General features: G+C 45.8%; 1 long non-coding RNA gene and 1 pseudogene across 1 annotated transcript in view; both read left to right on the forward strand.

Annotated features, from left to right (window-relative positions):
* The first annotated feature begins 3,806 nt into the window (after positions 1-3,806).
* The window catches only part of LOC138143964 (uncharacterized), a 59,196-nt gene continuing 38,268 nt past the window's right edge, over positions 3,807-24,734 (forward strand). Inside the window, exon 1 of the long non-coding RNA XR_011163833.1 lies at positions 3,807-3,927. This is a non-coding gene — a long non-coding RNA (uncharacterized lncRNA). The remainder of the gene's footprint in view (positions 3,928-24,734) is intronic.
* LOC138143967 (lysine-specific demethylase 2A pseudogene) lies at positions 3,933-12,193 on the forward strand (annotated as a pseudogene).

Below are 24,734 nucleotides of genomic sequence, written 5' to 3' on the forward strand. Positions count from 1 at the left end.
GGTGGGAGAGAATTTAGAACTCAATTTTTAAAAAAAGAATGTTAAAAATTGTTTTTACATGTAATTAGGGAAAAATATTAAATCATCTTTTAAAAAGACAGCTCAGATCCCACCTTCTGTACGGAGTTTCTCTCTCCCCCACCTCCCAACTAGTGTTTAATTTATGAGACTGCTGTATAGATCACGTATGTACCTAGGCATGTCTTCACCTTTAAAATGTGATCTCGAGAGCAGGGATGGTGATTTTTGCCTTTATTAGTATCAGTGCCTGTTAGATGGTAAGGGTTTAATACTTGCTTATTGACTGACAAAATTTCAATAGTAATTCATTTTGCAAGCATTTATTAAGCACCTATTATAGACCAGGAAGTGTACTAGGTTGTGATGCTACAAAAAAAAAATCTTGCCCTCATGGAGTTTGCATTCTACTGGGGGAGAGCATGAACACAATTATACCAATATAAAATATATACAAAATAAGCCTGAGGGTAGAGCACTAGCAAGGTGGGGAATTTGGAACCCCCCCCCCTCCCCAGGAACATGCTGGAGCTAAGCCTCCAAGGGAACTGAAGGTCAAAGTGAAGAAGGGAGAACATTACAAGCACAAGCACAGTCTGTGTAAAGAGAAAGGAAGGAAAGTGAATTTTATGTACAAGGGGCAGCATAAGGTATATGAGAATGTTTGTATGCAGTATGTAATCAGCCTGGAAACCAGATTGTGAAGGGGTTTAAATGCCAAACACTGGAGTTTGTGTGGCATCCCAGAGGCCACTCACAGACATCAAGGTTCCTGGAGCAGGGGAGGGCTTTGTTGGCTGACTGGAGGGTGGCTTAGAGAGGGGATCACATGGAAAGAAGGAGACCAACTGAAGGCTCATCCTGGTGAGAGCTGGCTGGAGCCCCAATTCCACTGGCTGTGTTTGAATGGAGACAAGGGAATGGAAGGGAGAGAAGCTGGAGCTGCTAAGATTTGGCAACTGATTGCTTTGAGCTGGATGAGAGTTAAGAGTGGGAGATGAGTCCTACCGTGTTTCCCCGATAATAAGACCTATCCCCAAAATAAGCCCTCCCCCGAAAATAAGCCCTATTGAGATTGCTACTGTAGTGAAGGTGATCCCGCTGCGCTCCGAGCTGCATCCAATCAGAGCTGCTGCATCCAATCAGAGCTGCAGCAGTGAGCGTGTCATCCTGTTCTTCCCCAGTGATTTGCTTGCTGGCGCCATTGAGAGCAGTGCGGTGGAGGAAAGCTGAGGCAGGACAACATAAGGCCTCCCCTGAAAATAAGCCCTCTGGTGTTTTTCTTTCCAAAAAATTAATAAGACAGTGTCTTATTATCGGGGAAACACGGTAGGTGATGATCCTGGGGGAAGTGGGAGAATGGTCGGAGCCTTGACAGAAATAGAGGAATGCTGAGTCTAAGGGAAAGGAGCTGGAGATGCCTGTGGAGCGTTCAGCTGGACATGTCATAAGGTAGTGGGGATATGGGCTTGGAGCTCAGGAGAGAGCAGATCTGGGGATCATTTGCATAAAGGTGATCACTGAAACCAAGAGATTTTATGAGATTACCAAGAGAAAAAACATCCATAGGGAGAAGAGGGGCCAGGACTGAACTTTGGGCTACATATATAGCTACAGGAGGGGGAGGGGCATGGATAGTGATCCTTCAGGGAGACTGAGGAAGAACAATCAGGCAGATAGAATGAAGTGTGGAGCAGAGTAAATGCAAGAGGACCAGGAGGGGGGGCAGTCAACTGTGGCAGCTGCGGTGGAGAGGTCAAGAAGGATGAAGACTGAGAAAAGATCATTTGGATTTCTCAAGAGGTTGGAGGGAATATATAGCTTATAGTCAGATTGTGCTGTGCGTTTCAGCTATTTATTGACACATACAGAGAAAAAATTCATTTCTGCTCATTTGATGATAGACAACGAATTTTTCTGTAATCACGTGAGTATATGCCAAGAGTTAGCTGTATTGCACAGCATCCGGGTACTGAAAGGAATGACTTGCCTTGTACCCATTTAAGTTATTGAAAGATCTGGATAGATAAGGCAGGGAAATATGCCTTGTGGTACAGGTCATATTCTTTTTTTCTCTTTGCATATTCATCAAGTGCATAAGATCTTAATTGTGTACTTATTTCTTATAGTCTTGTCTCCCCTTCCAAGGAGAATGCAAAAAAACACCAAACAAACAAACAAAAACCCAAACCCCAAATGGAATGGACAATATATTAATCCTCTTCCAAGCAATCCCTCCAGTGCTACAAAACCATACATCAAAAGCTAGCTACTGATGCTTAAAGAATACAGTTAAGCTCATATGGATTTCAGATGTGAGTAAGGCAACAGTCTGGACAAAGCCAGCTGCTTTGGACAGCTAACTGCATTATCATTTCACCACTGAAGTTACATGTGGCCCTATCCTCAGAAGACAGATTCCCTCATCTCCCCACTTATCAAAGTTCATAGTTAGGTATTTTATTGAATTTCCAAAATGTCCATACATGCATCATTGAAGAAGCATGGCTAACTCACATTCTGTGTAGGAATATAATCCAATCGGATACACTAAAGTACCATACAGAATATCTATTTTTTTGAATTGATCATTTCGTTTTAATCATATCTATCCTTCATACTTCAGTCTCTAAACTCCTTCCCATCTCCCTCCCTCCCTCCGCCCGCCCCCTCCCCCACCATGCCCTCCAAAAAGAGATCAATCTTCACCCAGCTAACTAACTGCTGCAGCATGGCTGTAGCTACCCAAGCTCCTATACGTTCAGTTGATAAGGGGAGTCCATCAGGACTGGGACAGTGATCATTTATCAGCTGGCCTCTTAACATTTGTTGGGGATAAAGCTGCCATGGGGTGTTAAACACAGGGAGAGAGACTGCCTTCCCCCGCCCCCATCTCCTCAACTTTCTGGGCATTACGGATTAGTGGGAAGAAGGCAAGATTTCAGGTTCGAATCGCAGCTCAGCCTCTCCCCGTGACCTTGGCCAAGTCAATTGGCCCCTGCGCCTCCTTTTCTGCCTCTGCAGAAACGAGACGCCTCTGTGTCGGCCGCCGCCCCCCTCCCGCCTCGCTCCATCCCTCTCTTCTTTCCTCTCTCCCCCTCTCCCCCTGCTCCCTTTCCTTTGCTCGCTTCTTCCTCTTCCCAGCCCGTGCCCCCCGAGCCTCTCGGCTTGCTCCCCCGACCCTCTTTTTTCTCCCTCTCTTTCCTGCCCCTCCTTTCTCTCGCTCTCTCTTTCTTTCTGCGGTTCCGCCTCCCTCCGGCCCCCTGGCCCCGGTTCCTGCCCACACTCTTCTCTCTCTCTCGCCTCCCTCCCCTTCCTCTCGTCCCTCTCCCTCCCGCGGCCTCTCCCTGGCCTCTCTCCCACTCTCCCTCCCCCTCCCGCTCCGGCTCCGGCTCAGGCTCCCCCCACCTCCGCGCTCGCCTCTCTCGCGCGCACGCGCAAAGCATTTCTGGGAGCCGCATGTGGGTGACGCAGCAGCAGCAGCAGCAGCAGCAGCAACAGCCCCAGCAGCAGCAGCAGCAGCAGCCGCCGCCGCAGCAGCAGCCGCAGCAGCAGCAGCAGCAGCCGCGGCACTAGAGCAATACCGTTTGCTCGCTCGGCTCTCATCAGCACGGGAAGGAAGGGCCCCGGGAAGGAGCGCGCTTACTGCCCGCCCCGCCGCCCGGCCTCCCGGCCGCCCGGCCTGCCTCCCGGCCGCTCGGCCGCCCGGCCGCCCGGCCTGCCTCCCGGCCGCCCGGCCGCCCTGCCTGCCTGCCTGCCTGCCTCCCGGCCGCCCGCCCGCCCGCCGCGCGTCCGCCGCCCGCTGCCCTTCTCAGGCGCGCCTTGGGCCTCCGGAGCAGCTTTGCCTGGCCTGGCCGAGGCGCCTTGGGGACGTCCACGCTTGTTCAGTACATTCGAAGTTACGGAGAGGTAGGAGATCCAACTCGCCCAGCCTAACTTGCAGCCCCCCTCCCCCAGGCAAACAGAGGCTCCGGGGACACTTGAACCAAGAGCCCCCGCAGCCCGGGAGGGACCAGCAGCCCAAGGTCCAGGCAGAGTGGGCAGAGCCTTTCAGATACTGCTGGAAGGGCTTGCCAGCAGTGCTCCCCCCCCCCAGTTGGCCCCCACCAGGGTCCTTAGCTCAGGGGCTCCCAAGGGACCGGCTTAGCTTTCCCACCAGGCCCCAGCTGCTCCCGCCAAGCCTCCCTCCTGCCATGAAGCGCTCCCCTAGGCTGCCACCGCCCGTGAGGCCCACTCCCTCGCCCCCAGTATCAGGAGCCCGTAGGAGGCGGGTTCGATGCCGCAAGTGTGAGGCCTGCGTGCAGGGAGAGTGTGGTGTGTGCCGATACTGCCGGGACATGAAGAAGTTCGGGGGGCCCGGCCGCATGAAGCAGTCCTGTGTCCTCCGCCAGTGTCTGGCCCCCCGCCTGCCCTACTCTGTCACTTGTTCTCTCTGTGGTGAGGTGGACCAAAATGAGGAGACACAGGACTTTGAGAAGAAACTGATGGAATGTTGTATCTGCAATGAGGTTGTTCATCCTGGGTGCCTGCAGATGGATGGGGAAGGACTGCTTAATGATGAACTGCCAAATTGCTGGGAGTGCCCAAAGTGCTACCAGCCGGATAACCCGGAGAAAGTGCAGAGGCGGAAAATGGACGATGGCGATGAGGGGGTGGTCCAGGCCAAAGTTCTCCGGCCTCTTCGGAGCCGTGAGGAGCCGATCATTCAGCAGCCTCCTCACTCATCCACTACCATGCTGCAGCTCATCCATGACCCGGGGCCCCCCCATGCTGTGGTGACCCGATCGTCCCCAGGAGCTGGCCCTAGTGAGCACCATAGTGCTGGCAGGGACGACCGCTTCAAAAGAAGGCAACTTCGGCTCCAGGCCACCCAGAGAGAAAAGGAGAACAATCCCAGTGGCAAGAAAGAGCTGTCTGAAGTAGAGAAGGTCAGAATCCGTGGCACTTATCTAATGGTCACACCACAGAGGCCCAATAAAGAGCTTCAGGGAACTTCCATTGTGCCCAAGCTGCAGGCCATCACAGCTTCCTCTGCCAACCTCCATCATTCTCCCCGGGTACTGGTACAGCACTGCCCAGCTCTAACTCCCCAGCTGAGGGATGAAGATGACCTGGGCAGAGAGCAGGACTTTGATGATGACGATGAGGAGGAGGAGGAGGAGGAGGAGGAGGAGGATGAGGAGGAGAGCGCAGAGGAGGAGGAGAGTGCCGAGGAGGAGGAGAGTGCCGAGGAGGGCGAGGCAGCCGCAGTGAACAGCCAGGGCAGCTGGACACAGGATGAGGAGGAAAGCTGGATGCAGAGGGAAATCTGGCTATCTGTCTTCCGTTATCTCAACCGCAGAGAACTTTGTGAATGTATGAGGGTGTGTAAGACATGGTATAAATGGTGCTGTGACAAGAGACTCTGGACAAAAATTGATTTGAGCAGATGTAAGGCCATTGTCCCCCAGGCACTGAGTGGCATTATCAAGAGGCAGCCAGTGAGCCTTGACCTCAGTTGGACCAACATCTCCAAAAAGCAGCTGACATGGCTTGTCAATAGGCTTCCAGGCCTGAAAGACCTCCTCCTAGCAGGCTGTTCTTGGTCTGCAGTTTCTGCTCTCAGCACCTCCAGCTGCCCCCTTCTCAGGACCCTTGACCTTCGGTGGGCAGTGGGAATCAAGGACCCTCAGATTCGAGACTTGTTGACCCCACCGACTGATAAACCTGGTCATGACAATCGCAGCAAGCTCCGAAACATGACAGATTTTCGGCTGGCTGGCCTGGATATCACTGATGCCACACTTCGACTCATCATTCGCCACATGCCCCTTCTGTCTCGACTTGACCTCAGTCACTGCAGCTACCTTACAGATCAGTCACCAAATCTACTAACAGCTGTTGGCTCTTCCACACGCAACTCCCTCACAGAAATCAATATGGCAGGTTGCAATAAGTTAACAGACCAGTCTCTGTTGTATCTCCGGCGCATCTCTAACGTCACCTTGATTGACCTTCGAGGCTGCAAGCAGATCACCCGGAAGGCCTGTGAGCATTTCATCTCGGACCTGTCCATCAACAACCTCTACTGCCTGTCTGATGAGAAGTTGATCCAGAAGATCAGCTAAAACCCAACCAGTCATAGACTGAAAAGGAACAAAATCCTTTTCCCTGCTCCCCCACAGAGGAGAGCTTCCCTCCCCTATTCTGCATGGGCTTCAAGGCCAGCATCACACTCCCTCTACCTTTCCATCCCTGTCCCCTCCCACTCTAGCAGGATTGGGGTAGAGAGGGTATTCCTGCTATTATGTCCTACTCTGACTGAGCACAAGGATGACCTGCCTGCTCCCTTCTCTCCCTCATTCCCTTCCTCCTTCCTTCCCTCCCTCTAATGAAAAAGGGAAAAAAAAATCACAGGAGGTGCCCACTTGCAGACCAAGCTCATAGTTTGGGGGTGCTGTGCCAACTTAATCTGTAGAGAACCCCCCTCCACCTGTCTAGGCCACCCCCACCCCACCCCCACCTCTCAGCAGGGCCTGGGCCTGAGTACTGGGAAAGTAAGCAGGTTGGGCTGCTAAAGAGAAAGTAGCCCTGTTTCAATAGCTAGACTCTTCCTGGGGTGTTTAGTGAGTGTCTCTCTGCTCCATCGTAACTTTCCCAGCTCTGCAGATGGGTGGGATGGGCCAGATTAAGACTAGAACCTGCAAATCACACTGGTGCTGTTGAATTTCCAGAAACCTCCTACATGTCTCTCCTTACCCCCTGCAGCTTGACACTGTCCAAATACAGTTTCCCTGTTTAAAAAAAAAAAAAAAACAACCAAAAAAAAAACTTAAAAAAAATTTTTAAAAATTAAAAAAAAAAATGAAAGAGTTGGAATAGATGACCTCTAAGGTTCCTTCCAGCTTTGTATTTGTGATCTTAAGATCCTCAAAACCAATCATTGGCAGCATGGAGTATTGGACAGAGTGTTGGACTTGGGAGTTAGGAGAGCTGGGTTCAAGCCCTAGATCTGCTCCTTACTACCCTTACTATTGATGTGACTTTAGCCAAGTCACTTCTCTCTTGGCCTCAGTTTCCTGATTTGTAAAATTAGGGGGTTGTACTAGACGATCTGGTCTTGCTCTGACTTCTTTGATTCTGTAACTATAATTAAGGGTGTACCCCCACATGTATTCTTTTTTGTGCCCCACGTCAGCCCTCTGCTTGACTGCCCAGGGCCAGGTGGGGACTTGAGGGAGGCCTGAGGGCCATTAGGCATTTGGAGGCCTGGGGAGAGAGGTATTAAGAGATAGCAGGATTACAGAAGAGGAGTTGGGAGGATGCCAAAGAGAAACTTTGCCCATTTAAGATTTTTGCTTACAGCTGGCTCTAGGCCCAGGAAATGGGGAGGAAACCCTTCCTCCTCCAGCCTTTGCTCCTAAGACTCAGAACTCTGGCTAGTACTATTAGTACTATAGCTCATCTGCTTACTTCAACACTTCAAAGAACTGTGATTTTGTCGTTGTGAGCCCTCCCTTCACCAACACTGATTGCATCCTCTCTACAACTTAATTAATGGTGTTTGAGACTTTTTATTGTCAAAAAATTCATCAGCCTGTATCCAACCTGGTAGTGAGTGTCTCTGTACTTACCTAAGCTGGTCTTTGGGTGACAGACATGTAGTCTGTCACTGGGACCATACTGAAGGCCTAACCAGCTTGGTAGGCCTTTAAAAAAATGTGCATTTGACTGACATGTCTTTCAGAAACCAGGATCAAGTCCACATTGTGATGAGACATTGGAGTAGTGCTTTAGTGAAGGTTCAGCTATATTATAAGCCTTTTGGGTCTAGCCTGAGGATAACCTTGCCATCATTTTTACCATTGTTTCTATGGGGAAATGCATTCTGAGTTTCAAAGAATTGCTTTACAAATAAATATTTGGAACACAACCCATTCATAAGCTGAAAATTTCATGTACTTGTGATAATTGCTGTACTTAGTCATGAGCAGTATGTGCCCTCCCTCCCTCTCCCCAATAACCTGGGGAGATGGGACTAGACAAGAAGCTATTTTTGCTGCTGTTCTGTATATGACTCCCCCATTCCAGATGCACTTGTTTGTCATTGGTTCCATGTAGACCAACCTTAATCTTTTATAGCACTTACCTGTGCCAGCAAATCACACAGTTACTGCCACATGTAACTGCCTGAAGCAAACAGTTATCTGAAAAGTCAGCCCTGTCCTTTGGGGGTTCCTCTGTTGTCAGTCTTGACTCCTAAGAGGCATCAGAGTTTAGTTGGGAACTGAGTGATGATGGGCTCTACTGTAGTCACAGGATAATAGAACAATTTGATTTAGAAGAAACCTAAGAATTCCCTGTACAATTTCCCCTTTGCTTGAAGACCTAATCCCTCTTCCCCATGAGAGTTTTCCCAGGACCTGAGGACAGTTATTGTGTCCTTTGCCTCCCAGTCTTGTTTTGTACTGGCTAAACATCCCTATCCCTCTCCCCCCCAGAGTCCTGGCCACCGTGCCTCCTAGTGCCTCGCTTTGGCCACATAGCCAAAGGTTGCATTGCAGCCCACCAAAACCTCTAGATCTTTGTCAAACAGACTACTTACTCCCCTCTTGTACTTGGGAAGCTGACTTGGAACCCAGGCATAAGATTTTACATTTAATCCCATTAAATTTCACTTTAGGAGATTTGGCCCAAGATTCTGTTGTTCCATGTGGTAGCCATCCCTCCCAGCTTTGGGTTGTGCAAAATTGATTAGCACAACAACTATGCCTTTCTCCAAGTTAGTGGGGAAAAATAGACCCATTGAGAGCCAAGTACAGGTCCCCTGGGTTACTCTACAAAAGGTTTCCTTCCAAAAGGACATCAGCCCACAAATAGTTGTTCTTTGGGTCCAACCTTTCAATCATTCTGAAACTACCTAAGCATACTGTCTAGCCTGTATCTCTCTACCTTTTTGACAAAAATAGCATGAGAAACTGCCTTTGCTGAAATCTAGGCAAACTGTACCCCTACAACATTCCCCTGATGTTACAGTTTAGTAACCCAAGAAAAATGTAGATGTCACTCCAAGCCCCAAATCCTGCCATCTCCACTTCAATCATTCCAAGCTATGCTGAGAGCTAGGGGACCCCTGAAATACCTTGGAATCCCCGATTGAGGAGGAAGAATTGCCCTCCCTTCAGAGGGTTTGGGGCTATGGTTGAAGGGACCCTCTGCCTACTTTTATTTTTTCAAAGCCAGCTATTTAAACCCAGATTTTTTTCCCCTTAATAATCCATGACCAGCACTTGTCATTTTTAACCTTGTTTTACTTGAAGTAACTCCTTCTACTTGGCATGGTCTTATACCAGTGGGTGTCAAACTCAAATAGAAAGGAGGCCCAATTGAAGGTACCTGTGGGCAGTGTATTGACTTAGAAAACCACATATTAACATTATCAATGTTCTATTGTATTTTTATTTATTTTGTTACATATTTTCCAATTACTTTTTAATCTGGTTTACAATGAGGAGTGTTATGCGATGCTTCTTCAGGCAGAGTGTTTGACACCTCTGATCTGTAATATCTATGGGAGCCCTAAAAATGCATTCTTCCTCATGCTTTTTCTCCCTTTCCCTTTTTCCCCTTACACCTCCTCCAAACCACAAGAAAGTCTATTACAAGGTCCTGAGTTCATTTTCATAATCACTTGGGATCAGATTGTCCATAAGTATTTTCTCCTTAAACGTGTGTCTTGCTTGTGATCGAATCTTGCCTAGTCTAGGGGAAGCAGTTTCAGTGAGTGCTTAATCCCAGGGCACAGTAGGACCTCCAAAGTTCTAGATCCACATCCCATTTTGCTGTGTTCCTCCTCTTCTGAGATTGTTTTTTTTTGTTTGCTTTGTTTTGCTTTCTTCTTGAAAAATTGTATTTGAGTGTGGGGAATTGATTCTTTATTGCTGGTGGAAATGGTGTGTATTTATGGTTCACAAACTTTTTAAATATGAAGATTTCTTTTTCTGGTCAAAACATTTCATGGACTCCCACTATAGCTGTATTATTAATGATGATTGAGAAAATACGTGGTGACAAAAAAGCTATTGAAAAATCAGTAATGCTTTGAAATAAATTTTCATTTTATTTATCACAACAGCATCTACTGACTTTGAAAAATAATACTTATGTGTAAGATGTTTTTTGTTCAGTTTATGGAAGATAGTTATTGAATATGATGTTGGATCTAAGGATGCACAGGACAGTCCTTGGTGGCATATGGATTCTTGAATGCTTTGCATAATCCCCACAATCCCCCAGGGTATCTCAGTTTATTACTGGTATATAGCTTAACATTTTTTTTTAATATTGTAGACTTGTAGTAGGGTTACCAAAATTTAAAAAAAATGCAGAAAACCCCTCTCCAAACTATAGAAGTGACAGGACAACTCAGTAAGAGTGTCCCAAGCTTCTGAGACACAATACTAGTTGGGCTGGTTGGCAGTCCTAGTAGCAACAGGAGTTTCCGAAGTTATTCTTCATGGTGGGCCGAGCACACCTGAGCATGAGACAACAAAAGATGAGCCGTGCACCTGGTTACCTGAGCAGTTGATCATTCACTCACTCCAGCTCTGCAAATGAAAGAGAGAGGTTCCTCCTTCTGGGAACAGGAACTTTATGGGGTGCCGCATTGGGGAGCATAACCTTCAACACAAAAGAGAAATTCAATCTTCTGGGGTCCATTCCAGAGAGTGGAAAGAGGGAGTAAAGGGAAGTATTGTGACCTGCCTCCTTGGCTATTTCCTCTGATTAAGCCAAGTTAAAATCTAGAGTAACACATGGAGAATTCTTCCCCTCTGTGTGTAAACATGTTCAGACTCCTCAATCCCCAAAACAAAACAAAACAAAAAACCAAACCAGAAACAGACAAAAAAAAACCTCCTTTCAACTCTGTAAACCCATGAATCGACTACTGTCTTTTCTCTCTTCCCTTTAACTTCAAGTTAGAAAGAGCGGTACACATTTAGGGCTTCCACTTCCATTGAAACATCCATTGCATATGCCACTATCTGTTGCACATCTCCTGTGCAAAGTCATGGATCTAGTGCTTTGAATGTATAGTTTAGGGAATCTTAAGTGGGCCGATTTGACTGGAATCTAGAGTGTATGAGGAGAACTCCTGTGAAAGAACACAAGAAAGGTAGGCCAGAGCCAGGCTTTCAAAGGTTTTTAATACCAATCTTAGCATTCTGTATTTTACTCTAGAGGCAAGAGAACTATGAAAGGTTCTTGAGGGAAGTAATAGGTTCTTGGGTAGCAGAGTAATACGGTTAGATTTATGCTTTAGGAGTATTATTTTAGCACCAATGCAGAAAATGGATTAGAGGGGAGACTGCAAGCTGGGAGTTCACTTAGGAGACTTTTCAATAGTCTTGGGGAAAAGTAGTGAGGACAACTTATTTAGGGTGGTGTCTTTTTGAGTGGAGGAAAAGGGACAAATGGGAGATATGTCTTAGAAGAAGAGTTTGCAAGACTGGGAAGTTAATTAGCTATTAGGAGAGAGGGATGCAGAGAAAGAAAAAAAAAGTCAAGAATGAGGTTCTGATGCTTCAACCCTTAGGAACTAGAACGATCATAGTATCCTCAAAAGCAATTTCAAGAAGGGGTAGATTTGAGGAGGGGTGAGGGATATGGGGCCAAGGGGTAGATACTGACTTCTGTTTCAGGCATATTGAGTTCGAGATGCCTGTGGGACACATAGTTCTGAATAGCCAATGGCTGGTGTTGGTGCTGAATATTTAGATCTGGGAGTCATAGACTTTGAGATGGTAATAAGACCTGATAATGATCCCTAAAGAGATGATGAGAAAAGAAAAGTACCCAGGCTTGGGACAGCCATAGTTTGGGTAAAGAATGTGGATAATGACCCATGACTGCAAAAGATCTCAACCCTTTGTCATCAGACTCTTATCTCTACCACAAGCACCAGAACACTTCCCTCCAAGGTCACCAGTGGTCTCCTGATTTTCAAATCCTATGTTCTTTTTGCTGGTTATTATTAAGCTTTTGGCCTCTCTGTGGCCTTTGATAATATTGATCATCCCCTGTCTGATTTGAAATTCTCTCTTCCTTTGGTATCTATGACAGTGTATTCTATTGGTCTTACATAGTAGGCAATCAAAAATTAACTGCTGGTTGAATAAAAATTCTAATTAATTAATTGTTTGAAGAGACTCTGGTGAAATTTTTCTCCTGTCTTAATTGATGTTTCTGGAGAGACTGAATTCTCCATCTAGCAATAGAGGGAAGAAAGCTGTTGACTCCCAAGTTCATTCATATTGAACTTGAGGTGACAACAGCACATTTCCGAGATTCAGGTGACCAGTTATGCCTGAGTGGGGTGAAGAAGTGGCTCTGGGAGTGGCAGCATCTGGACCTGGGAGTCTGTGGCAGCCTGGGTCTCGGATTGGGGCATCCTCCAGATGAGGTCCAAGGAGGAGCAGGCCTTCCAGTTCAGTACCCAGAGGAGGCCGGGCTGCAGCTGTTAGCCAAAGTGAATGGCTGTGCTCCTGAGTTTGTTCATTTATTTAAGCATGTTAATCATTTAGAATGATAATGAAGGTCATCTGTCACCTGCATACAGAAATATGTGTATTTGTGTGTGTACACATTTCATCTTAATAGCTGTGAATGTGTTTAGCCTGATAAATTTAGTTACAAGGGTCCTACAAAGCTTATCTTTGGTTCATATCACTCATTTGGCTAATATTTAAAATGCAATTAAAAATACATAAAATGCAGTCCTTGGGAAAAGGTCTTTTCCTTGAAATGTTGGCTTTTTTCATGTGTTAGATCACTTAACAAATGCAAATGTCCCTTATATTGAATGCAGTGGATGATTTTTCCCTTGAAATTGCAGCTTCTTTAGAAAATTACCATGCTGTTTGTAAAGTGCCCTCCTTTCCTTTCAGTTCTCACTGTGGATCTTTTTTGTGGGCAATAATATAATAATAACTCATATTTCTGTGCCATCTTAAGTTCACAAAGGATTTTCCTAGACAATTTATTGTCTCCTTTTTGAAAGAGGAGGAAAGTGCAGTTCAGAGAAGTAAAGCACCTTACCCAGAATGGCACAGCCAGAGCTCTTGCCGTCACACCAAACTGCTGCCTGTAGAGCCATGGTATAAATTTAAGGGCAAATTCAGACATTTCTATTAAATAAATACCTCAGGGTTCACTTTCATTGCCCCCTTCCAAATAGGATGAGATTGACCAGTGTATTCTCATCTCTCCACTCCAGAACAGTGGCAATCTTGGGGAATCAATCAACAAGCATTTATTAGCAACAGTTTGCTGTGTGCCAGGTGCTGTGCCGAGCGTTGGGGATACAAAGAAAACTAAAAACAGCCCCTGCCCTCAGTGAGCGCACATTCTATAATGGGGGCGACAGCATAAAAGGGACTGTGTGCTATAGGTGTGGTGCGTGTATGATATATCTACATTAGACGTGTGTGTGTGTGCAGTAAATTAGACATAAGCTCAGTGAAAGACATTAGTATCAAGGGGAACTGGAAAAGAAAGTTTGGGGAGTGTGGGATGTTAGCTTGCAGCTAAAGGAAGCCAGGGAATCCAGGAAGCAGAGTGAGGAAGGGAGAGCATGGCAGACATAGCCAGTGAAAATGCCCCCAATCAGGACTTAGTGTTGTGGTGGAGGTAGAAAAGTCAGGGGATTTGATATTTGACCCTGGAGGTCATAGGGAACCCCTGGAGTTTACTGACTTTGAGGGGCAGGATGTGACACAGTCAGATGTGCACTTTAGGGAAGTCACTTTGGAAGCTAAGTGGACGATGGATTGAAGTGGGGAGAGACTTGAGTCGGGTGACAAGGTGGGGGAAATATCAGAGGAGAGAAGGGCTTTGTAGGAAAGGAAAACTCAACAAAACTTTGCAAGAAACAGAAGACATGAGGGTTGGGAGTTGGAGTCACAGGCTGTGCCTACGAAGTGAAGGGGGAGTGTTTGGGAAAAAGCTAATGTGTTGCAGTTTGGGGCTGAGATAACTAAGGGACATTTAGTTCTAGGTATCCAATCAGCAGTTAGAAATGCTGGAGGTCTGCTGAGAGGTTAGAGATTGAGTCTATAGATTTGAGAATCATCGTCATAGAGATGTTAATCGAATCCTAGGGAGTTGAGGAGTTCATCTAGAGACCTAGTGTAGTAGGGAGCTGGGAGAGGGCTCAGGATCCAGCCTTGGGGTATGCTCACAATTAGCAAGTGAAAACTAGATAAAGAGACTGTCTGACTGGTAGGTAGTGAAGCTGGAGACAGCACCCTCAGAGAAATCTGGAGAAGACAGACTTTACAGAAGAGCCTGATCAAAAGTGTGACAGGATTCTGAGAGTTCAGAAAGGTAAGGCTTTGTGTCCATCAGATCTCCAGTACTTTTGAAGGGATCATCCGATTTTGGTTCAATGAGGAGAGCAGAGGCCAGACTGTTAAGGAGAGGAAAGGAAGTAAGTGGAGGCAGGCCCCCGGGGTAGACAGCCTTTTCAGAGTTTGGCCATAAAAGAGAGGATAATAGCCAGTGAGGGTGGACAAATCCAGGGAGGGCTTCTGTACTTTTCTTTTTTTGAGGATGGGGGAGACATGGGCGTTTTTGTAGAGAGTAAGGAAGAAGCCAGTAGACAGGATGAGATTGAAGACTAGTGAAAGGTGGGTTGGAATGCAATCACCTGTGCTTGTAGAGGGGTTTGCTTTGGAAAGGAGGTTGGCCGCCTCTTTGGGGGGGGGAGGAGGAGATGGTGGGAGAAGATGGGAGTGATGTGAATTGCAGGAGAGAAGAGAGTTCTTGACGAATGACCTATCCTTTTAAAAAGTGAAATATGACGCAAAGTTCTCAGCTGAGAGGGGGAGGGGAGGAGGAGCCAGGAGAAGTTTGAGGATTACCCAGGTATGTGTAATTGGCAAATGTGTATAATGTGTAATGTGTAAAACTGGCAAAAGGATAGCCAGTTGAGATTATGCTCCACCAATCTGTAGCGGACCCAGCATCATGGTCTCGTGATTTTCTCCAGTTTTTATCAGAAGCACCTGAAGAGAAGCCGAGGCAGTGGATGGTGAGAGTAATCCAGAGCTGGGGCTTTTCAGGGCAAGATTAGCAAATAGGATGAGGGAGCAAGGGACCACACAGAAGAAGATAAGGTGGAGTTGAATTGTTTCCCAAGGTGGCCGGATGGGAAAGGGAGGAGAGTACAGCAAGTTCTGGGATAGCCCTGGGGAAGGGTCCTGAGAAAGTGCTGAGAGGTGCTACGATTAGAAGTCTGGTGAAGAGGAAGAACTGATTTGGGGATTGTAAAGCTGAAGGCAAGGTAGAATGACAAAAAATGATGATCAGATAAAAGGAATTTTGGAGGTCTTGAATATGGAAGCAGAGCATTTGTAGGTGCTGGCAAGACCAAGGGTATGACCATCTGTGTGTAGCTGGGGGGGGGGGGAGGAAGGGGTGGAGGAGGAGGTCAGGGTCTATGAGGAGATTGAAGAACCAGGAAATTAGGGTGCTTGAGGGAGTATCCATATGTATGTGGAAGTCCTGTAATGTGAGGCTGGAATTGGGGAGGAGAGAAATGCTGTGAGCCAGGCACTGAATTCACTTAGGAAGGCAAGAGTGCCCTGAAAGTGGGTAGAAAACAGATACCAGGATCTTTTTTTTTTTTTGCTTTTTGGAGGGGGGAAGGTAGGGCAGTTGGGGTTAAGTGACTTGCCCAAGGTCACACAGCTAGTTTTTTTTTGTGTGTGTTAAGTGTCTGAGGCCAGTTTTGAACGCAGGTCCTCCTGACTTCAGGCTGGTGCTCTATTCACTGTATCACCTTGCCTCCAGAATCTTAATTGGGTGATAAATATATATGTATTGAATAAATGGTGGAGAAGTTACAGAGTGCTGGAGGTAGAAGCAGTGGGGAAGCAAAGAGTGTTCTGCCAATGCCCCTGTTATCGGTTTGGTGAAAGTGCAACCAGTTCTGGAAAAGGGGGACCAGGATGCCAAGTCATCAACAGGGACTATGTCTCAGTGAATATAAATTAGATGGAAAAAAACAGATGTGTTTCTTGTAGAGTCAAAAGTCTAGAGAGCCCAGTGGAAGGAAGATGGGCAAAGATTTGCAGTGTGAAGAAGAAGGCCTGAGTTAAGGGGGATGAGCTTCATGGAATGGGCATAGGGGGATGAGCCATGGGATTTGGACAGTCAAAACTGAGACTTTAGGATCTCTGGGATGGGGAGGGCATGATGATTAAGATAAAGCAGGTTATCATTGCCATTGTCCCCAGGAGCTCCTGCTGTGGTTGTGGAGGTGGGACAGTCTAGAGGGTGGGAAGGTAATGGAGAGGAAGCAGGGGGGCTTTGCTTTCTCCACACATTGAGGTTCCAGACAAGGACCCAGAAATTATTGAATGGGCCTAAGTCTGGAGTCATATCAAGGTTCAGGCAACAGTGTGCAGGCAGAGCACTGGAAAGCTTGGGGATGGGTTATCATGGTGGGGGGCATGGTAAGGCAACTGCTGTGGAGTCTGGGCAATATGTTGAGAGGGCCAGTGAAATAAATGACTAATCCATTGAGTGGTTAAGTGATTTTCCTAAGGTCACACAGGTAATAACTAGCAGAGCTGGAATTTTTGAACACTCCAAATTCATTACTTTTTCTACTACCAGTCTTGTACTCCTACTATACTTGATGTTCCTTTGGCTAAGCTTTGCTTTATTTGTTTTGCATCTTGACTCTGGAAAATCTTTGATCACTTCAATAACTTAAATGTCTTGTTTTGTTTTTTTGGTTTTGTTCAGACCTATGATTTCATAGGTTTGGGGAATTTGGTCTCTGAAGAGGCCCTCTGTCAATATAGATGTTTGATTCTTCTTTAACTCATCGTCTTACAGAGTTTCCTGGGGTCACTGAAAGACTAAGTCGCCTCCCATGGACACAGAGCTAGTGTGTATCAAGGCAGGACTTGACCCTCAGTCTCTTGAATCCAAGGCTTTTTATTCACTCTCTCACACTTCCTCCAATCTCAGCTATGTGAGAATAAAATAATAAATGGAAAAAAGGAATTAATGAATGTCCAAGTAAGTTAGATTATCCAGGTCAGTTAGAATGAAGTTAAGACAATGCCAGAGAAAGTCCAGCCCAATCTGATGATGTCTAACCAGTCCTTAGTTGGCTGCCGTAGCCCCGAGGACATACATGGAGTTGAAACCCATTCATTTTAGGTGCTCTCTGACTTTTCCTCAGTTAAAGACTATTCTTCCCTTTTGAGGCAATGGGTTACTCACCCTCCTTGACTACATAATGTTAATTCTGAGAGGATCTAGCAAGGTCACTAGCCTTGCAATCTGTAAGAGGAATTTGGATACAGTAAAAATTTGGTTACTTCCAACTATATTGTTTTGGTGGAATTTATTCATAGCTGTGGGAGGAGGTCAAAATTACTTGTTACCTTCTAAGGCAAAACGATTTTGACTCCAATTTGTCCTGCATTTTTCATCCTTTTTTTTTTTCTAAAATAATGTACTGTACTTTTAAGTATTCAGTTTGCTTCATCAGCAGTGGTCATTTGTTTCCAAGTTCTTTAGGTCCTTTTCTTCATTAAGATCACTCAGATTCTACTATTTGCCTAATAACATTTCTACCCCTGCCCTTGTCTTTGTTCTATTGCTGATCCAGCCACTTCTCTCCTGTCCCCCTCCCTCCATGAGACCAATAGCATACACATGGCAGATAGGGAGCTGAAGTTGCAGGTTACTCACGGTGGGCCTAGAATTGGAGAGTCTGGAGGTATAGAGGAAGTTAGGCTTCTCATTCCTTATCTCTGTGTAATTAGAGTTCCAACTTGCTCTGCAGGCTTTCTTCCTCATGTTATAGTGAGCAGATAGAAGTCTTTTTTGGACTGTTTGCTAAAGGTCCCACTTCATAGAATACTATTCTGCTATCTTCTTCTGTTTTCAATATCGGCCAGAAAATACTGCAGGGAATTCTAGTATTTCTCCCTCCAAACTTCTGACTAGGGAAGCTTTCCACTACATGACTGAATTCCATAATACACCTTAAAACTTTTCATCATAAAAATGGAACCATTTTGCTTTTCCTTCCCTCTTTTTCAGTGCATCAGCACTATTTACCAACCCCAAGAGGAACATAGAACTATAAACTACCTTCTGTTGGGGCCTTTTGTGACTAGGAGTGAAACTAATTGCCACTCAGCTTTGTAGTGGAGTTCACCTATATTTACTAGGAGCCAAAAAGGGAATAGATAGAGGCAGTGGCTGATCTCACATAAACCTTTAATCAACTGAAGATGAGGAGTTTTCCCACACAGTGTGTGTTCCAATCACTCTGGGAGTATTTATGGCACATTTAGTCTGTGAACATGCTACTACCCCTCAGACTTGTTGAGAAGAAAGTGCTATGTGCAAAGGTGAACTATCATGGTTGTTTTTTTTATCCTCTCCTGAGGTCGTCTTTGGGTGGCTCACAGAAGTGGCCTGACTTCTCAGGTTCAGCCACCCATTGCAAACTCTGACAGGTACTCTCAAGCCGAAAAGGTTTTGAGTAAAGGCAGAGGCTGGCATGCTTACCAGATGTGTAGATGAGACAAAACTAGGAGGGATAGACAGTAGGTAGATTATAGAGGCAATATCCAACGAGATCTTGAAGGGTCAGAGTGCACTGGGCCAAAACTAGTAAGATTTGAAAAAAATCATCCTCAAGAGTATAAGATGTTGGAAGCATAGCTAAGATAGCATTTGTCTGCAAAATGATTTGGGGGGCTATAGGCTCAATGTAAGTTAAAAAAAGGTAATTTGATCTTTGGTTATGTTGAGAAGTACAGCTTCCACGAACAAAAAGGTAATAGTTATGCTTGATTCTGCCCCGGTTAGACCACATATGGAATATAGTGTTTTATTGTGGGTACATCATTTTAGGAAGGGTATTGATAAACTGGAGATTGTCCAGAGAAGGGTGGTGAAAGGCTTCCACTTCATATCATGTGAGTTGAATATTAAGACAGCAACAAAAATATCAACAATAAACTGCTAACAGGACCCTGGGGCTGGGTCACTGTTCTCTTTCTCATTATGTTAGGGGCCTGTCTGCTCTGGACCCAGTACATAGTTTGGACCAAGTGCGGTGCTTTGGGGAAATGGGCTCTAGTGAAAATGGTTAGGCTCCACCCCAGCAGCTATTGGATGATTTACTTAAAGATTATGTTTTGGTTCATGTCTAAGGTCTCCCCAAAAGAAGAAGTAGAAAGGGCAGTAGATGTGCATTAGGTATAGGACACATATGCAGTTCCTATACTCAGTGATGCTAAACACAAAACAGCACATATGTAATATTTAATAAGTAATATTTAAAACAAAATTTAGTAACTCATGTGACAATTGTTATACTGTTTGGTGAGGCTGGATTTTCACTTACATCAGAGCATAAGGCAGTTTCTGGGTCTGTTGAATAGGCATTGTTAGATTTCACCTCAGCTCTGCACTGTATCATCAAAATTGATGTCTGCTGGATAATTAGGTCAGGCCAAGTCAGGGCTTGTGCTTTTCATCTTCTCAGAGTTTTCTTCTAGGATACAACAACCTCCTCTGCTAGAAGTCAGTTCTACTGGATGAACCAAGGACCTTCAGACATTTTGAATTCATAATGGTACTTTCTTTTTGTTTGTTTGTTTGTTTTGCTTTTTGGAGGGCAATTGGGGGTTAAGTGGCTTGCCCAAGGTCACATGGCTAGTAAGTGTTAATTAAGTGTCTGAGGCCAGATTTGAACTCAGGTCCTCTTGACTCCAGGGCCATGCTCTATTCATTGTGCCACCTAGCCTCCCCTATAATGGTACTTTCAAGCCTGGACATATACTTCTCAAGGTCAATTTTTGGTTAGGTATTCTTAAAGCAACACAAAAAGAAGTAGGTGGCTAGAGTCCCAGCCTTGTTTGCCTGATTGAGCCCTCCTGCTCTAGTTGCTGCATGAGAGTCATTGCCACATAGCTCAGAGACTGCAACTGAGAAGAAAAAGAGACAACTGAGGCCAGATTGTTCCTTTTAAAGTTCCCCTGAGCTCTTGGCTCTTCCTTTAGTGGCCCATAGCAGGTTTTCTCTGTCATCTGCCAAGCACCCAAGTCCTGAGCTAGCATATGTGGCTGACTGAAATCAGGCAAGGACGTGCTTCACATACTCTGTGAAACCATGTTTACAGATCAGAAGATCAGTCCAAGTTTCTGGGGATTTGGGGCCTTGAAAAGAGAAGGGGGTGGGGAGGGAGATGATAGACATCTTCAGTTACCTGACAGGCATCATGAGGCTGGTCTTATTCTTCTTGGCTCCATAGGGCAGATGTAGGAGCACATGGGTAGAAATGGCAAAGAAGCAGATGGAGGCAGATTTCCTCAATTCGAGGTGTCCCACAGTGCAGGGATTCTCTCTCATGAGATCTCTAAGCAGCGGCTGCATGACCGCTTGGCAAGTATTTTGTAGAAGGGATTGTGGAGTATACCTATATGTGATCTCTGAGGCCCCTTCCAACTCTGAGAATGCATTCTCAAGTGTCTGAGGCTTGATGCACAGTGGAGTATTCCTGCCTTTGGGCTGAGCATACTCTCCACTGTGCTATGACTTGTACAAAGGCATGGAGGTAGGAGATGGACTGCTAAGTTTGTAGAGTACCATGTAGGTCCATTTGTCTGAAACAAAGAGTATTTAAGAGGAAGCAATGTGAAATACATTTGGAGCTGAGGGGGGCATATGTTGACAAAATAGGCAGTTGGTTTATTGACCTAGTGGCAACAGAGAGGGAGGGTCAGGACAGAAGAGACCCTCTCAGAAGAGACCCTTGCAGCAGCAAGGGCCTACCTGAGATAATGGACCAGGATCTTGTAGGAAGTGAAGTCATTTAGACTTTCTCTAGCCACTTATGTGTTTTTCCCTGGAGCAAGAGCAGAGAAAATAGAGGGTGGGGAGGGGATTAACCAGGTGTGGGGATGCCCAGATCACCTCTCCTGAGAATAGGGAGAGCAAGAGATTCTAGGGTAGTAGCTAGTCAGATATTAAAGAGGCCAACTATGGAATCCATCACTGGTATGTATATAAGCAGGTGAAACAAGGGCTACCTAATGCAGTGGGAGAATAGGAAAGGGTCAAGGCACATGTTAAAGTCAGAGGTGAAGTTTAGTGTAAGTGGGGAAAGTAGAACAGCAAGAGACTATAGTCTAAGATGATGGCATGTAAACTGCAGAGAGATCCATCGGAGCCTGACAGGAATTCCTAATCTGGGATCCAGAAACTTTTTCTACAATATCTTTTGGTAACTGTTTCTCAGTATAACTGGTTTCCTTTGTCATTACACTCTCATTATACATTAAAATATTATGTTGAATAAAGGATCCATATGCTTCACCATGTTGCCATAGGAGTCTGTGGCACCAAAGAGAATCTTTGGTCTAAGACGACTTAGAACCTCTTCCCATGACTTTGCATCCCCAGGCAATGCTCAGTCACAGATTTTTTCCACTTGAGGCCTGTTGAGTGTCCCTTAATAAAGTCATGAAATTTAAGTGATTTTACAGTCCCTGTGAATTTCTCTGGAGGGGCTGACTTTTTGGAGAAGTAGGTGGAGGGATTTCATAATCAAGTTGGCAGAGGAATAATCCAAATAAACACTGAGGAATAGCTAATCACCATATGTATTTGGCGGGGAGCAGGTAGATCTTTGATTTCACCAGTATCAGGAGTTTCTAGTGAGGAACTTTCTGTACTGATGCAGGCCTGTACTTCCCCAGAACTTAGAGTGTAGGAGAGTCATGTGGCTGAATTGTTCAGGGGCTCAGTATGTGGAAGAGACTGAGCTTGAACCCTGGGCTCCCAGATTCAGAGACCATCTTTCTTTCCACTTTATCATACTAAGTATATAATAATGATAAGAATAAGAATTGAGCTCTCCAAAAGCACAATATGTTCTTCCTTTCTTGGCAAGGATGGGTGTAGGAGGGAAAGGGGAATGGTAAGTAATGGAATGTGGGCCAGGTCACATGACTTCTCTGTGGCCTAGGACTCCTATGGTGGTTGTGAAGGTCTTGGAGTAGCCCTAAAATTTATCACTTGGCTTTGCTTCTAGTTCCTTTGCTCTCACTCCTTAGCCCTTTGCAGTCTGACTTCTGACCTCATCATTCAACTGAAACTGCTCTCTCCAAAGTTACTAATGATCTCTTAGTTACCCAATTTGATGCCATTGCCTCTTGGCTGTGTCTGGTGTTAGATATTCTCTCTTTTTTGCATTTTCTTGCCATTGTTCTCTCTTGTTCCTCTTACCTGTCTTCCTGTTTTTCTCAGTCTTCTTTCTTGTATCATCAGCTTTATCCTATACCCTAAATGTGGGTGTACCCTTGGGCTCTGTCCTGTGCATTCATCCCTTATCTCTTCTGACATTCAGTCTCACATCACCACTTGATGCCCAAAACATTGAGCGTTTTGAACTGAATGTCTTACAGACATCTCAAACTTACTGTATCCAAAGCAGAGCTCATTTTCTGTCCTCCCAAACTGACTTCTCTTCTTAGTTTTCCTCTTCCTGTTAGAAGCACTGCCTTCCCCAAAGTCACAGAGGTTCACTCCAATGGTGAAGTCCTTAATTCTTCACTCTGCCTCACCCCTCATACAGAAATTAGTTGCCCAGTCTTATGGATGTGAACTCTTGTTCACATCTCTTCTATCACCTCTTGTATCAGTTCTGTCTGCTCACACAGCCACAAACTCAGCTGAGGCCCTCCTCACCTCTCACTTGATCCATTACACAAGAAGCCTTAACTGGTCCATGTGCCCCCCACCCCATCACGCTGTTTCTTGTTCATTCGTATCCATCTATATGCACGTTGTCTCCCCTGAGAAACTAAGCCTCTTCAGGGCAAGGACTTTCCTTTGGATCGTTGTATCCCCAGCACCCAGCCTGCCATAGAGTTAGTGCCCAATAAATGTTTGCTGATTGAAATGAAGAAAAAAACCTTGTACTTATGGTCACCTTCTCCTCTCCTTAGCTTCCCAGGTATCCTAGTAAGTATGGATAGTTCTATTCTCAGAGAGAAGTCTGATAGGAAAGAACTGCACATCCTGTTAAGTCCCTACATTCCCCAGTTGTCCTTCCTCCTGCCCAGATGCTCAGAGCAGTAGTAACAGGCAGGAGAAAAGGAAGGAGGGACAAAAAAAGATTGTTTTTCAAGCAAGAACAGCAGTAAGAGACTGAGGAGCATGGCCAACTGGCCTTTCCTTCCCCCAGTTTTTTTAGGCTTTATTTTACCAGTCTGGTACTGTAGCATCCATTAGTGTCCTCAGGTGGGAAGAGGGGAAGGGGAAAGAAGAAGAGACTGGAGGGGGGGGTGACTTAGTGCTCAGCTGCTGGCAGAAGCGAGAGCTGAAAGCTTATTTCTTGACTTACCTTGCTACCAATTACCCGCTACCAATTCTAGCCTTTGCTAGAAAAGTCAGTGGGAGGAAGGGGAGTGAAAAGCTCTCAATACCTGACATCGGAGGAACAAAGGGGAAGGGAAGAAATTGGGACATCAACAAAATGGCAAAAAGAGACTAAAGAGAAGGAAAAGTGCTTTTCTCCCCCACTCATTCTCTTTCTAGGCAGAAGGAAGGAAAAAAAAAAGCTTGAATCTTGGCCAAAGTATAGGGGCCAGGGGGTAAGGAACAGTTACCACCTGTTTGGCCACCTGACCATCCCACCTCCCAGGGTCTGGAGCAGTAAAGAAGTAACAAGATGTATCGGCAGGAAAGGGAAAACAAGGAGCTAAGAGGGCTTGTTTTCTGACTTTCACTTTAGTCTCCTCTAGCTTCTGGTCTCCCCAGGGAGATCTGCAGTAAGAGCAGGGCTGTCCCCACAGATACCACCTCCCTTTTCTAGTGTGTTTTACTGTTGGTCACTGGCCTGCAGTGGGGAAGAGAACAGAAAAAAGAAGGAGGAAAAATCCTCTCCAGATTACCACCTTCTCAATGAACCCTCTCTCTGTAAATGTGCAGGCGGGAGGAGGGGCAGTGGCAAAGCTTCTGGCCTCCCAGCTCCCCGCCCCTTCCCTCAGCTCCTCACTTTTCCTTGTTTCTTTTTCACTTTGATAAAATGTTGTATCATTAGCCAATGACCCACCAGAGAGAAAGCAAAAGGAAGAGTATACATTTTGTTCAGCCACTCCCACCTCCAGCCCTCTCCCTCAATTCTTCCTTAGAGCAGAGAGGAGCAGGTCCTAGGAAAGAGAGAGGAGAAATTTCTTCTGCCTGCAGTATTGAAGTTGGAAATGCAAAATTATTCCCTTTAGCACCAGGAATCTGCTAGATGCTGTGGAGAATTCAAAGAAGTACAAGGTGTAGTTCCTGCCCCCAAAGCGCTTAAAGAAAGTGCAGCACACGGCCATAGTGGAAGGTAAGGTCCATGTTTGCTCCTGTACCAGTTTTTTAAGCCCAGGGACTTGGTGTTGTCTGTTTAAGAGCCTAGTTGGCTGAGTTCTCCAGCTATTGCTGGCTGCTGGCACTTCTCCCATTTCCTTTTCCAGCTCATGTTATAGATGGGGAAACTGAGGCAAACAAGGTGAAGGGACTTGCCCAGGGACACATGGCTAAGAAGTGTCTGAGGCCAGATTTGAACTCAGGAAGAGGAATCTCCTGACTCCAGTGTCCTCTGTCACCTACCTAGCATCCCCTCAGATATATAATAGCTTGGATTTAAG

This window comes from Petaurus breviceps, unplaced genomic scaffold (genome assembly GCF_028583685.1).
Source record: "Petaurus breviceps papuanus isolate PSGF00001 unplaced genomic scaffold, PetGlider_PUasm1.0 90681, whole genome shotgun sequence".
NCBI lineage: Eukaryota > Metazoa > Chordata > Mammalia > Diprotodontia > Petauridae > Petaurus > Petaurus breviceps.